General features: G+C 35.8%; 1 long non-coding RNA gene across 1 annotated transcript; it reads right to left on the reverse strand.

Annotated features, from left to right (window-relative positions):
- On the reverse strand, window positions 1-12,227 carry LOC137840304 (uncharacterized). The gene is made up of 2 exons (XR_011086860.1): window positions 10,645-12,227; window positions 1-1,586 (listed from the first exon to the last, which is right to left on the reverse strand). It is a non-coding gene; the product is annotated as an uncharacterized lncRNA (long non-coding RNA).
- Between the last annotated feature and the right edge of the window lie 1,325 nt (window positions 12,228-13,552).

Genomic DNA, 13,552 nt, shown 5'->3' on the forward strand with positions numbered 1-13,552 from the left:
TTCTTTATTAGGATTCAAGATTTGCTCTAACTTCTACATTTTTTAACCGATTCAACTCGTTCCAACTTTCAACTGTTCAATTTTGGTTTTCTACTCTAATTTCTACTTTTTTCAACTTATTCAACCCATTCAACTTATTCAACCCATTCCACCTTTCAACTGTTCATCATTTTCCTACCTATTCCACAACTTCCCACACCCAAAATTCCAAATTTTCAATTTTGAAATTCACACCCAATTTTCCCAAATTTCCCTTTTCCCTTGTAATTTCTACATTTTTCAACCGATTCAACTCTTTTCAACATCATTCTGCAGCATTCCCCAAGTATTTATTCAACCTCTTCACCTTCACACGCAATTTCTTCAGGAATTGCAAATTCTAGTTATTATTATTATTAGTGTGAAGGTGAAGACCTTCACACTATTGTTATTGCTGTCCTTTATTAGTGTGAAGGTGAAGACCTTCACACTATTGTTATTGCTGTCCTTTATTATTATTATTATTATTAGTGTGAAGGTGAAGACCTTCACACTATTGTTATTGCTGTCCTTTATTATTATTATTATTATTATTATTATTATTATTATTCTACTTATTCCGCTCACTTTTTTGACGCTTAACTCCTTCCACATACTTCAACCGATTCACTCCGTTCCACTTTTCACTTATTCCAAATATTCATGACACGGCTGCTTACATTTTTTTTGTTCGAAAAATTTTCCGTTTTCACAAAATTCACGATTTTGTGGCATTTTTTTCCCCATTCATTCTTAATGGCAGATTCAACATTTCACATTTTTGTTGTTCCAGTTTGAAATTCACTTATTTCAACACATTCAAATCACATTGGGGACATTCCCAAACTTGCCAAATTCAAAAATTTCACGTTTTCACTTTTAAAATTTGCACAAAATTTTGCAAAATTTCACAAAATTTAGTTTTTCACTTCTAGTTTCTACATTTTTCCACCGATTCAACTCGTTCCAACTTTCAACTGTTCATCTTTTGCCTACCTATTCCACACCTTCCCACTTAGCAAAATTTCCAAATTTTCAATTTTGAAATTCACACCAAATTTTCCCAAAATTTAGTTTTTCCCTTCTAATTTCTACATTTTTCAACCGATTCAACCCATTCCAACTTTATTCACTTTGTTCACCTTATGCTTACCATATTCACCCCCTTCACCCCCACTTCCACAATTCAACCCTTGACCCCCACTTCCAGAGTGGCGGCCATCTTGGATTGACCCTGAAGTGCCCCAATGAACCCGGAATGAACTGGAAGTGCCCCAAATCAAACCGGAATTGACCCCAAATGAACCGGAAGTGACCTCAGGTAAACCGGAAGTGACCCCAAATCAAACCGGAAGTGACCCCAAATCAAACCGGAAGTGACCTTTTTAAACCGGAAGTGACCCCAAATAAACCGGAAGTGACCTCAGCTAGACCGGAAGTGCCTCTAATCAAACCGGAAGTGACCTAAATAGACCGGAAGTACCTCTAATCAAACCGGAAGTGACCTAAATAGACCGGAAGTGACCCAAATCAAACCGGAAGTGACCCCAAATCAAACCGGAAGTGACCTTTTTAAACCGGAAGTGACCACAAATAAACCGGAAGTGACCTCAGCTAGACCGGAAGTGCCTCTTTTCAAACCGGAAGTGACTCAAATAGACCGGAAGTGACCCAAATCAAACCGGAAGTGACCATATTTCAACATTAAGTGCCCAAAATACCTACATTTGCGCTAACTTTTGCAAATTTTGACCGATTAAACCCGTTTCTACATTTTAACCCCAAAAGTGAACCTCCTGAAGCCGTTTTTTTCCTTTTGTTCCAAATTTCAAAAGATTTTGGCGCAATTTTTTTTTCTTTTAATTCCCATTCATTCTTTATTAGGATTCAAGATTTGCTCTAACTTCTACATTTTTTAACCGATTCAACTCGTTCCAACTTTCAACTGTTCAATTTTGGTTTTCTACTCTAATTTCTACTTTTTTCAACTTATTCAACCCATTCAACTTATTCAACCCATTCCACCTTTCAACTGTTCATCATTTTCCTACCTATTCCACAACTTCCCACTTACCCAAAATTCCAAATTTTCAGTTTTGAAATTCACACCCAATTTTCCCAAATTTCCTTTTCCCTTGTAATTTCTACATTTTTCAACCGATTCAACTCTTTTCAACATCATTCTGCAGCATTCCCCAAGTATTTATTCAACCTCTTCACCTTCACACGCAATTTCTTCAGGAATTGCAAATTCTAGTTATTATTATTATTATTCAACTTATTCCTCCCACTTTTTTGGCACCTAACTAGTCCTACATGCTTCAACCGATTCACCCCGTTCAAACTTTCACACATTCCAAATATTCACGTCATGCTTGCTACCATTTTTTTTGTTGATAACATTTACCGTTTTTGTGTAATTAGCAAATTTGTGACTTTTAAATCCCCATTCATTCTTAATGGCATTTCAACACGAGCCATTTCCCTGCGTGGGTTCGAATTTTACATGTGTCACATTGGGCGTCTCACCATTACACAAACTCACACGACACTGGCTTCAGTTTTTTTCGTTATAAACATTTGTCATTTTTGCATAATTAGTACATTTGTGGTATAAAATTACACATTCATTCTTAATGGCGCATTCAACATGAACATTCATCACATTAAGCAAATTCTACCGTTTCCCAAAAGGAAACTGATTAGCTCAATTGATAACGAGGGCACTTATTAACTCTAGCCGCTTCCAGTGTGAGTTCGATTCCAACTGCGGGTGATGATTTTTTTTCCTTTTTATTCAATACTTAATATTTTTAACGCTTATGATTTGTAACTCGTCATTTTCCCATTTATTTTATAATAATTTTATTTTCCTTTATATTTTTCCCGCTTATCATTTATAATGTTTATCATTTGTAACTTTTGTCATTTTCCCATTTATTTTATAATAATTTTATTTCCTTTATATTCTTCCCGATTATCATTTTTAACGTTTATCATTTGTAACTTTTATCATTTTCCCATTTATTTTATAATAATTTAATTTCCTTTATATTCTTCCCGATTATCATTTTTAACGTTTATCATTTGTAACTTTTGTCATTTTCCCATTTATTTTATAATAATTTAATTTCCTTTTTATTTTTCCCGCTTATTATTAACGTTTATCATTTGTAACTCTCGTCATTTTCCCATATATTTTATTCATCATTTATCATCATTTATTTCCCTTTTTCATTTTTCCTTTCTTTCATTTCGAAAAAAGTAGAATAACAATAGTGCGAAGGTCTTCGCCTTCACACGCAATTTCTCCAGAAATTGCAATTCTAGTTATTAGTGTGAAGGTGAAGACCTTCACACTATTGTTATTGCTGTCCTTTATTATTATTATTATTATTAGTGTGAAGGTGAAGACCTTCACACTATTGTTATTGCTGTCCTTTATTATTATTATTATTATTATTATTATTATTCTACTTATTCCGCTCACTTTTTTGACGCTTAACTCCTTCCACATACTTCAACCGATTCACTCCGTTCCACTTTTCACTTATTCCAAATATTCATGACACGGCTGCTTACATTTTTTTTGTTCGAAAAATTTTCCGTTTTCACAAAATTCACGATTTTGTGGCATTTTTTTCCCCATTCATTCTTAATGGCAGATTCAACATTTCACATTTTTGTTGTTCCAGTTTGAAATTCACTTATTTCAACACATTCAAATCACATTGGGGACATTCCCAAACTTGCCAAATTCAAAAATTTCACGTTTTCACTTTTAAAATTTGCACAAAATTTTGCAAAATTTCACAAAATTTAGTTTTTCACTTCTAGTTTCTACATTTTTCCACCGATTCAACTCGTTCCAACTTTCAACTGTTCATCTTTTGCCTACCTATTCCACACCTTCCCACTTAGCAAAATTTGCAAATTTTCAATTTTGAAATTCACACCAAATTTTCCCAAAATTTAGTTTTTCCCTTCTAATTTCTACATTTTTCAACCGATTCAACCCATTCCAACTTTATTCACTTTGTTCACCTTATGCTTACCATATTCACCCCCTTCACCCCCACTTCCACAATTCAACCCTTGACCCCCACTTCCAGAGTGGCGGCCATCTTGGATTGACCCTGAAGTGCCCCAATGAACCCGGAATGAACTGGAAGTGCCCCAAATCAAACCGGAATTGACCCCAAATGAACCGGAAGTGACCTCAGGTAAACCGGAAGTGACCCCAAATCAAACCGGAAGTGACCCCAAATCAAACCGGAAGTGACCTTTTTAAACCGGAAGTGACCCCAAATAAACCGGAAGTGACCTCAGCTAGACCGGAAGTGCCTCTAATCAAACCGGAAGTGACCCAAATAGACCGGAAGTGACCCAAATCAAACCGGAAGTGACCATATTTCAACATTAAGTGCCCTAAATACCTACATTTGCGCTAACTTTTGCAAATTTTGCCCGATTAAACCCATTTCAACATTTTAACCCCAAAAGTGAACCTCCTAAAGCTGTTTTTTTCCTTTTGTTCCAAATTTCAAAAAATTTTGATGCAATTTTTTTTCTTTTAATTCCCATTCATTCTCTATTAGGATTCAAGATTTGCTCTAACTTCTACATTTTTTAACCGATTCAACTTGTTCCAACTTTGAACTGTTCTTCTTTTGCCTTCCTATTCCACAACTACCCACTTACCAAAAATTCTCTACAATTTTGTTTTTCTAATCTAATTTCTACATTTTTCAACTTATTCAACCCATTCGACCTTTCAACTGTTCATCATTTTCCTACCTATTCCACAACTTCCCACTTACCCAAAATTCCAAATTTTCAATTTTGTAACTCACACCCAATTTTCCCAAATTTCCTTTTTCCCTTGTAATTTCTACATTTTTCAACCGATTCAACTCTTTTCAACATCATTCTGCAACATTCCCCAAGTATTTATTCAACCTCTTCACCTTCACACGCAATTTCTTCAGGAATTGCAAATTCTAGTTATTATTATTATTATTCTACTTATTCCGCTCACTTTTTTGACGCTTAACTCCTTCCACATACTTCAACCGATTCACTCCGTTCCACTTTTCACTTATTCCAAATATTCATGACACGGCTGCTTACATTTTTTTTGTTCGAAAAATTTTCCGTTTTCACAAAATTCACGATTTTGTGGCATTTTTTTCCCCATTCATTCTTAATGGCAGATTCAACATTTCACATTTTTGTTGTTCCAGTTTGAAATTCACTTATTTCAACACATTCAAATCACATTGGGGACATTCCCAAACTTGCCAAATTCAAAAATTTCACGTTTTCACTTTTAAAATTTGCACAAAATTTTGCAAAATTTCACAAAATTTAGTTTTTCACTTCTAGTTTCTACATTTTTCCACCGATTCAACTCGTTCCAACTTTCAACTGTTCATCTTTTGCCTACCTATTCCACACCTTCCCACTTAGCAAAATTTCCAAATTTTCAATTTTGAAATTCACACCAAATTTTCCCAAAATTTAGTTTTTTCCCTTCTAATTTCTACATTTTTCAACCGATTCAACCCATTCCAACTTTATTCACTTTGTTCACCTTATGCTTACCATATTCACCCCCTTCACCCCCACTTCCACAATTCAACCCTTGACCCCCACTTCCAGAGTGGCGGCCATCTTGGATTGACCCTGAAGTGCCCCAATGAACCCGGAATGAACTGGAAGTGCCCCAAATCAAACCGGAATTGACCCCAAATGAACCGGAAGTGACCTCAGGTAAACCGGAAGTGACCCCAAATCAAACCGGAAGTGACCCCAAATCAAACCGGAAGTGACCTTTTTCAACCGGAAGTGACCTTTTTAAACCGGAAGTGACCCAAATAAACCGGAAGTGACCTGAGCTAGACCGGAAGTGCCTCTAATCAAACCGGAAGTGACCCAAATCAAACCGGAAATGACCATATTTCAACATTAAGTGCCCTAATTACCTACATTTGCGCTAACTTTTGCAAATTTTGCCCGATTAAACCCATTTCAACATTTTAACCCCAAAAGTGAACCTCCTGAAGCCGTTTCTTTCCTTTTGTTCCAAATTTCAGAAACTTTTGGTGCAATTTTTTTTTTCTTTTAATTCCCATTCATTCTCTATTAGGATTCAATATTTGCTCTAACTTCTACATTTTTTAACCGATTCAACTCGTTCCAACTTTCAACTGTTCCTCTTTTGCCTTCCTATTCCACAACTTCCCACTTACCAAAAATTCTCTACAATTTTGTTTTTCTACTCTAATTTCTACATTTTCAACTTATTCAACCCATTCCACCTTTCAACTGTTCATCATTTTCCTACCTATTCCACAACTTCCCACTTACCCAAAATTCCAAATTTTCAATTTTGAAATTCACACCCAATTTTCCCAAATTTCCTTTTTCCCTTGTAATTTCTACATTTTTCAACCGATTCAACTCTTTTCAACATCATTCTGCAACATTCCCCAAGTATTTATTCAACCTCTTCACCTTCACACGCAATTTCTTCAGGAATTGCAAATTCTAGTTATTAGTGTGAAGGTGAAGACCTTCACACTATTGTTATTGCTGTCCTTTATTAGTGTGAAGGTGAAGACCTTCACACTATTGTTATTGCTGTCCTTTATTATTATTATTATTATTATTCTACTTATTCCGCTCACTTTTTTGACGCTTAACTCCTTCCACATACTTCAACCGATTCACTCCGTTCCACTTTTCACTTATTCCAAATATTCATGACACGGCTGCTTACATTTTTTTTGTTCGAAAAATTTTCCGTTTTCACAAAATTCACGATTTTGTGGCATTTTTTTCCCCATTCATTCTTAATGGCAGATTCAACATTTCACATTTTTGTTGTTCCAGTTTGAAATTCACTTATTTCAACACATTCAAATCACATTGGGGACATTCCCAAACTTGCCAAATTCAAAAATTTCACGTTTTCACTTTTAAAATTTGCACAAAATTTTGCAAAATTTCACAAAATTTAGTTTTTCACTTCTAGTTTCTACATTTTTCCACCGATTCAACTCGTTCCAACTTTCAACTGTTCATCTTTTGCCTACCTATTCCACACCTTCCCACTTAGCAAAATTTCCAAATTTTCAATTTTGAAATTCACACCAAATTTTCCCAAAATTTAGTTTTTCCCTTCTAATTTCTACATTTTTCAACCGATTCAACCCATTCCAACTTTATTCACTTTGTTCACCTTATGCTTACCATATTCACCCCCTTCACCCCCACTTCCACAATTCAACCCTTGACCCCCACTTCCAGAGTGGCGGCCATCTTGGATTGACCCTGAAGTGCCCCAATGAACCCGGAATGAACTGGAAGTGCCCCAAATCAAACCGGAATTGACCCCAAATGAACCGGAAGTGACCTCAGGTAAACCGGAAGTGACCCCAAATCAAACCGGAAGTGACCCCAAATCAAACCGGAAGTGACCTTTTTCAACCGGAAGTGACATTTTTCAACCGGAAGTGACCCCAAATAAACCGGAAGTGACCGTAGCTGGACCGGAAGTGCCTCTAATCAAACCGGAAGTGACCCAAATCAAACCGGAAATGACCATATTTCAACATTAAGTGCCCTAAATACCTACATTTGCGCTAACTTTTGCAAATTTTGCCCGATTAAACCCATTTCAACATTTTAACCCCAAAAGTGAACCTCCTGAAGCCGTTTCTTTCCTTTTGTTCCAAATTTCAGAAACTTTTGGTGCAATTTTTTTTTCTTTTAATTCCCATTCATTCTCTATTAGGATTCAAGATTTGCTCTAACTTCTACATTTTTTAACCGATTCAACTCGTTCCAACTTTCAACTGTTCCTCTTTTGCCTTCCTATTCCACAACTTCCCACTTACCAAAAATTCTCTACAATTTTGTTTTTCTACTCTAATTTCTACATTTTCAACTTATTCAACCCATTCCACGTTTCAACTGTTCATCATTTTCCTACCTATTCCACAACTTCCCACTTACCCAAAATTCCAAATTTTCAATTTTGAAATTCACACCCAATTTTCCCAAATTTCCTTTTTCCCTTGTAATTTCTACATTTTTCAACCGATTCAACTCTTTTCAACATCATTCTGCAACATTCCCCAAGTATTTATTCAACCTCTTCACCTTCACACGCAATTTCTTCAGGAATTGCAAATTCTAGTTATTAGTGTGAAGGTGAAGACCTTCACACTATTGTTATTGCTGTCCTTTATTATTATTAGTGTGAAGGTGAAGACCTTCACACTATTGTTATTGCTGTCCTTTATTATTATTATTATTATTCTACTTATTCCGCTCACTTTTTTGACGCTTAACTCCTTCCACATACTTCAACCGATTCACTCCGTTCCACTTTTCACTTATTCCAAATATTCATGACACGGCTGCTTACATTTTTTTTGTTCGGAAAATTTTCCGTTTTCACAAAATTCACGATTTTGTGGCATTTTTTTCCCCATTCATTCTTAATGGCAGATTCAACATTTCACATTTTTGTTGTTCCAGTTTGAAATTCACTTATTTCAACACATTCAAATCACATTGGGGACATTCCCAAACTTGCCAAATTCAAAAATTTCACGTTTTCACTTTTAAAATTTGCACAAAATTTTGCAAAATTTCACAAAATTTAGTTTTTCACTTCTAGTTTCTACATTTTTCCACCGATTCAACTCGTTCCAACTTTCAACTGTTCATCTTTTGCCTACCTATTCCACACCTTCCCACTTAGCAAAATTTCCAAATTTTCAATTTTGAAATTCACACCAAATTTTCCCAAAATTTAGTTTTTCCCTTCTAATTTCTACATTTTTCAACCGATTCAACCCATTCCAACTTTATTCACTTTGTTCACCTTATGCTTACCATATTCACCCCCTTCACCCCCACTTCCACAATTCAACCCTTGACCCCCACTTCCAGAGTGGCGGCCATCTTGGATTGACCCTGAAGTGCCCCAATGAACCCGGAATGAACTGGAAGTGCCCCAAATCAAACCGGAATTGACCCCAAATGAACCGGAAGTGACCTCAGGTAAATCGGAAGTGACCCCAAATCAAACCGGAAGTGACCCCAAATCAAACCGGAAGTGACCTTTTTCAACCGGAAGTGACCCCAAATAAACCGGAAGTGATCTCAGCTAGACCGGAAGTGCCTCTAATCAAACCGGAAGTGACCCAAATAGACCGGAAGTGACCAAATCAAACCGGAAGTGACCATATTTCAACATTAAGTGCCCAAAATACCTACATTTGCGCTAACTTTTGCAAATTTTGCCCGATTAAACCCGTTTCTACATTTTAACCCCAAAAGTGAACCTCCTGAAGCCGTTTTTTTTCCTTTTGTTCCAAATTTCAAAAGATTTTGGCGCAATTTTTTTTTCTTTTAATTCCCATTCATTCTTTATTAGGATTCAAGATTTGCTCTAACTTCTACATTTTTTAACCGATTCAACTCGTTCCAACTTTCAACTGTTCAATTTTGGTTTTCTACTCTAATTTCTACTTTTTTCAACTTATTCAACCCATTCAACTTATTCAACCCATTCCACCTTTCAACTGTTCATCATTTTCCTACCTATTCCACAACTTCCCACTTACCCAAAATTCCAAAATTTCAGTTTTGAAATTCACACCCAATTTTCCCAAATTTCCTTTTCCCTTGTAATTTCTACATTTTTCAACCGATTCAACTCTTTTCAACATCATTCTGCAGCATTCCCCAAGTATTTATTCAACCTCTTCACCTTCACACGCAATTTCTTCAGGAATTGCAAATTCTAGTTATTATTATTATTCTACTTATTCCGCTCACTTTTTTGACGCTTAACTCCTTCCACATACTTCAACCGATTCACTCCGTTCCACTTTTCACTTATTCCAAATATTCATGACACGGCTGCTTACATTTTTTTTGTTCGGAAAATTTTCCGTTTTCACAAAATTCACGATTTTGTGGCATTTTTTTCCCCATTCATTCTTAATGGCAGATTCAACATTTCACATTTTTGTTGTTCCAGTTTGAAATTCACTTATTTCAACACATTCAAATCACATTGGGGACATTCCCAAACTTGCCAAATTCAAAAATTTCACGTTTTCACTTTTAAAATTTGCACAAAATTTTGCAAAATTTCACAAAATTTAGTTTTTCACTTCTAGTTTCTACATTTTTCCACCGATTCAACTCGTTCCAACTTTCAACTGTTCATCTTTTGCCTACCTATTCCACACCTTCCCACTTAGCAAAATTTCCAAATTTTCAATTTTGAAATTCACACCAAATTTTCCCAAAATTTAGTTTTTCCCTTCTAATTTCTACATTTTTCAACCGATTCAACCCATTCCAACTTTATTCACTTTGTTCACCTTATGCTTACCATATTCACCCCCTTCACCCCCACTTCCACAATTCAACCCTTGACCCCCACTTCCAGAGTGGCGGCCATCTTGGATTGACCCTGAAGTGCCCCAATGAACCCGGAATGAACTGGAAGTGCCCCAAATCAAACCGGAATTGACCCCAAATGAACCGGAAGTGACCTCAGGTAAATCGGAAGTGACCCCAAATCAAACCGGAAGTGACCCCAAATCAAACCGGAAGTGACCTTTTTAAACCGGAAGTGACCCCAAATAAACCGGAAGTGACCTCAGCTGGACCGGAAGTGCCTCTAATCAAACCGGAAGTGACCCAAATAGACCGGAAGTGACCCAAATCAAACCGGAAGTGACCATATTTCAACATTAAGTGCCCAAAATACCTACATTTGCGCTAACTTTTGCAAATTTTGACCGATTAAACCCGTTTCTACATTTTAACCCCAAAAGTGAACCTCCTGAAGCCGTTTTTTTCCTTTTGTTCCAAATTTCAAAAGATTTTGGCGCAATTTTTTTTTCTTTTAATTCCCATTCATTCTTTATTAGGATTCAAGATTTGCTCTAACTTCTACATTTTTTAACCGATTCAACTCGTTCCAACTTTCAACTGTTCAATTTTGGTTTTCTACTCTAATTTCTACTTTTTTCAACTTATTCAACCCATTCAACTTATTCAACCCATTCCACCTTTCAACTGTTCATCATTTTCCTACCTATTCCACAACTTCCCACTTACCCAAAATTCCAAATTTTCAGTTTTGAAATTCACACCCAATTTTCCCAAATTTCCTTTTCCCTTGTAATTTCTACATTTTTCAACCGATTCAACTCTTTTCAACATCATTCTGCAGCATTCCCCAAGTATTTATTCAACCTCTTCACCTTCACACGCAATTTCTTCAGGAATTGCAAATTCTAGTTATTATTATTATTATTCTACTTATTCCGCTCACTTTTTTGACGCTTAACTCCTTCCACATACTTCAACCGATTCACTCCGTTCCACTTTTCACTTATTCCAAATATTCATGACACGGCTGCTTACATTTTTTTTGTTCGAAAAATTTTCCGTTTTCACAAAATTCACGATTTTGTGGCATTTTTTTCCCCATTCATTCTTAATGGCAGATTCAACATTTCACATTTTTGTTGTTCCAGTTTGAAATTCACTTATTTCAACACATTCAAATCACATTGGGGACATTCCCAAACTTGCCAAATTCAAAAATTTCACGTTTTCACTTTTAAAATTTGCACAAAATTTTGCAAAATTTCACAAAATTTAGTTTTTCACTTCTAGTTTCTACATTTTTCCACCGATTTAACTCGTTCCAACTTTCAACTGTTCATCTTTTGCCTACCTATTCCACACCTTCCCACTTAGCAAAATTTCCAAATTTTCAATTTTGAAATTCACAGCAAATTTTCCCAAAATTTAGTTTTTCCCTTCTAATTTCTACATTTTTCAACCGATTCAACCCATTCCAACTTTATTCACTTTGTTCACCTTATGCTTACCATATTCACCCCCTTCACCCCCACTTCCACAATTCAACCCTTGACCCCCACTTCCAGAGTGGCGGCCATCTTGGATTGACCCTGAAGTGCCCCAATGAACCCGGAATGAACTGGAAGTGCCCCAAATCAAACCGGAATTGACCCCAAATGAACCGGAAGTGACCTCAGGTAAACCGGAAGTGACCCCAAATCAAACCGGAAGTGACCCCAAATCAAACCGGAAGTGACCTTTTTCAACCGGAAGTGACCCCAAATAAACCGGAAGTGACCCCAAATAAACCGGAAGTGACCTCAGCTGGACCGGAAGTGCCTCTAATCAAACCGGAAGTGACCCAAATCAAACCGGAAATGACCATATTTCAACATTAAGTGCCCTAAATACCTACATTTGCGCTAACTTTTGCAAATTTTGCCCGATTAAACCCATTTCAACATTTTAACCCCAAAAGTGAACCTCCTGAAGCCGTTTCTTTCCTTTTGTTCCAAATTTCAGAAACTTTTGGTGCATTTTTTTTTCTTTTAATTCCCATTCATTCTCTATTAGGATTCAAGATTTGCTCTAACTTCTACATTTTTTAACCGATTCAACTCGTTCCAACTTTCAACTGTTCCTCTTTTGCCTTCCTATTCCACAACTTCCCACTTACCAAAAATTCTCTACAATTTTGTTTTTCTACTCTAATTTCTACATTTTCAACTTATTCAACCCATTCCACCTTTCAACTGTTCATCATTTTCCTACCTATTCCACAACTTCCCACTTACCCAAAATTCCAAATTTTCAATTTTGAAATTCACACTCAATTTTCCCAAATTTCCTTTTTCCCTTGTAATTTCTACATTTTTCAACCGATTCAACTCTTTTCAACATCATTCTGCAACATTCCCCAAGTATTTATTCAACCTCTTCACCTTCACACGCAATTTCTTCAGGAATTGCAAATTCTAGTTATTAGTGTGAAGGTGAAGACCTTCACACTATTGTTATTGCTGTCCTTTATTATTATTATTATTATTATTATTATTATTATTATTATTATTCTACTTATTCCGCTCACTTTTTTGACGCTTAACTCCTTCCACATACTTCAACCGATTCACTCCGTTCCACTTTTCACTTATTCCAAATATTCATGACACGGCTGCTTACATTTTTTTTGTTCGAAAAATTTTCCGTTTTCACAAAATTCACGATTTTGTGGCATTTTTTTCCCCATTCATTCTTAATGGCAGATTCAACATTTCACATTTTTGTTGTTCCAGTTTGAAATTCACTTATTTCAACACATTCAAATCACATTGGGGACATTCCCAAACTTGCCAAATTCAAAAATTTCACGTTTTCACTTTTAAAATTTGCACAAAATTTTGCAAAATTTCACAAAATTTAGTTTTTCACTTCTAGTTTCTACATTTTTCCACCGATTCAACTCGTTCCAACTTTCAACTGTTCATCTTTTGCCTACCTATTCCACACCTTCCCACTTAGCAAAATTTCCAAATTTTCAATTTTGAAATTCACACCAAATTTTCCCAAAATTTAGTTTTTTCCCTTCTAATTTCTACATTTTTCAACCGATTCAACCCATTCCAACTTT

This window comes from Syngnathus scovelli, chromosome 5, assembly GCF_024217435.2.
Source record: "Syngnathus scovelli strain Florida chromosome 5, RoL_Ssco_1.2, whole genome shotgun sequence".
Taxonomy (NCBI): Eukaryota; Metazoa; Chordata; class Actinopteri; order Syngnathiformes; family Syngnathidae; genus Syngnathus; species Syngnathus scovelli.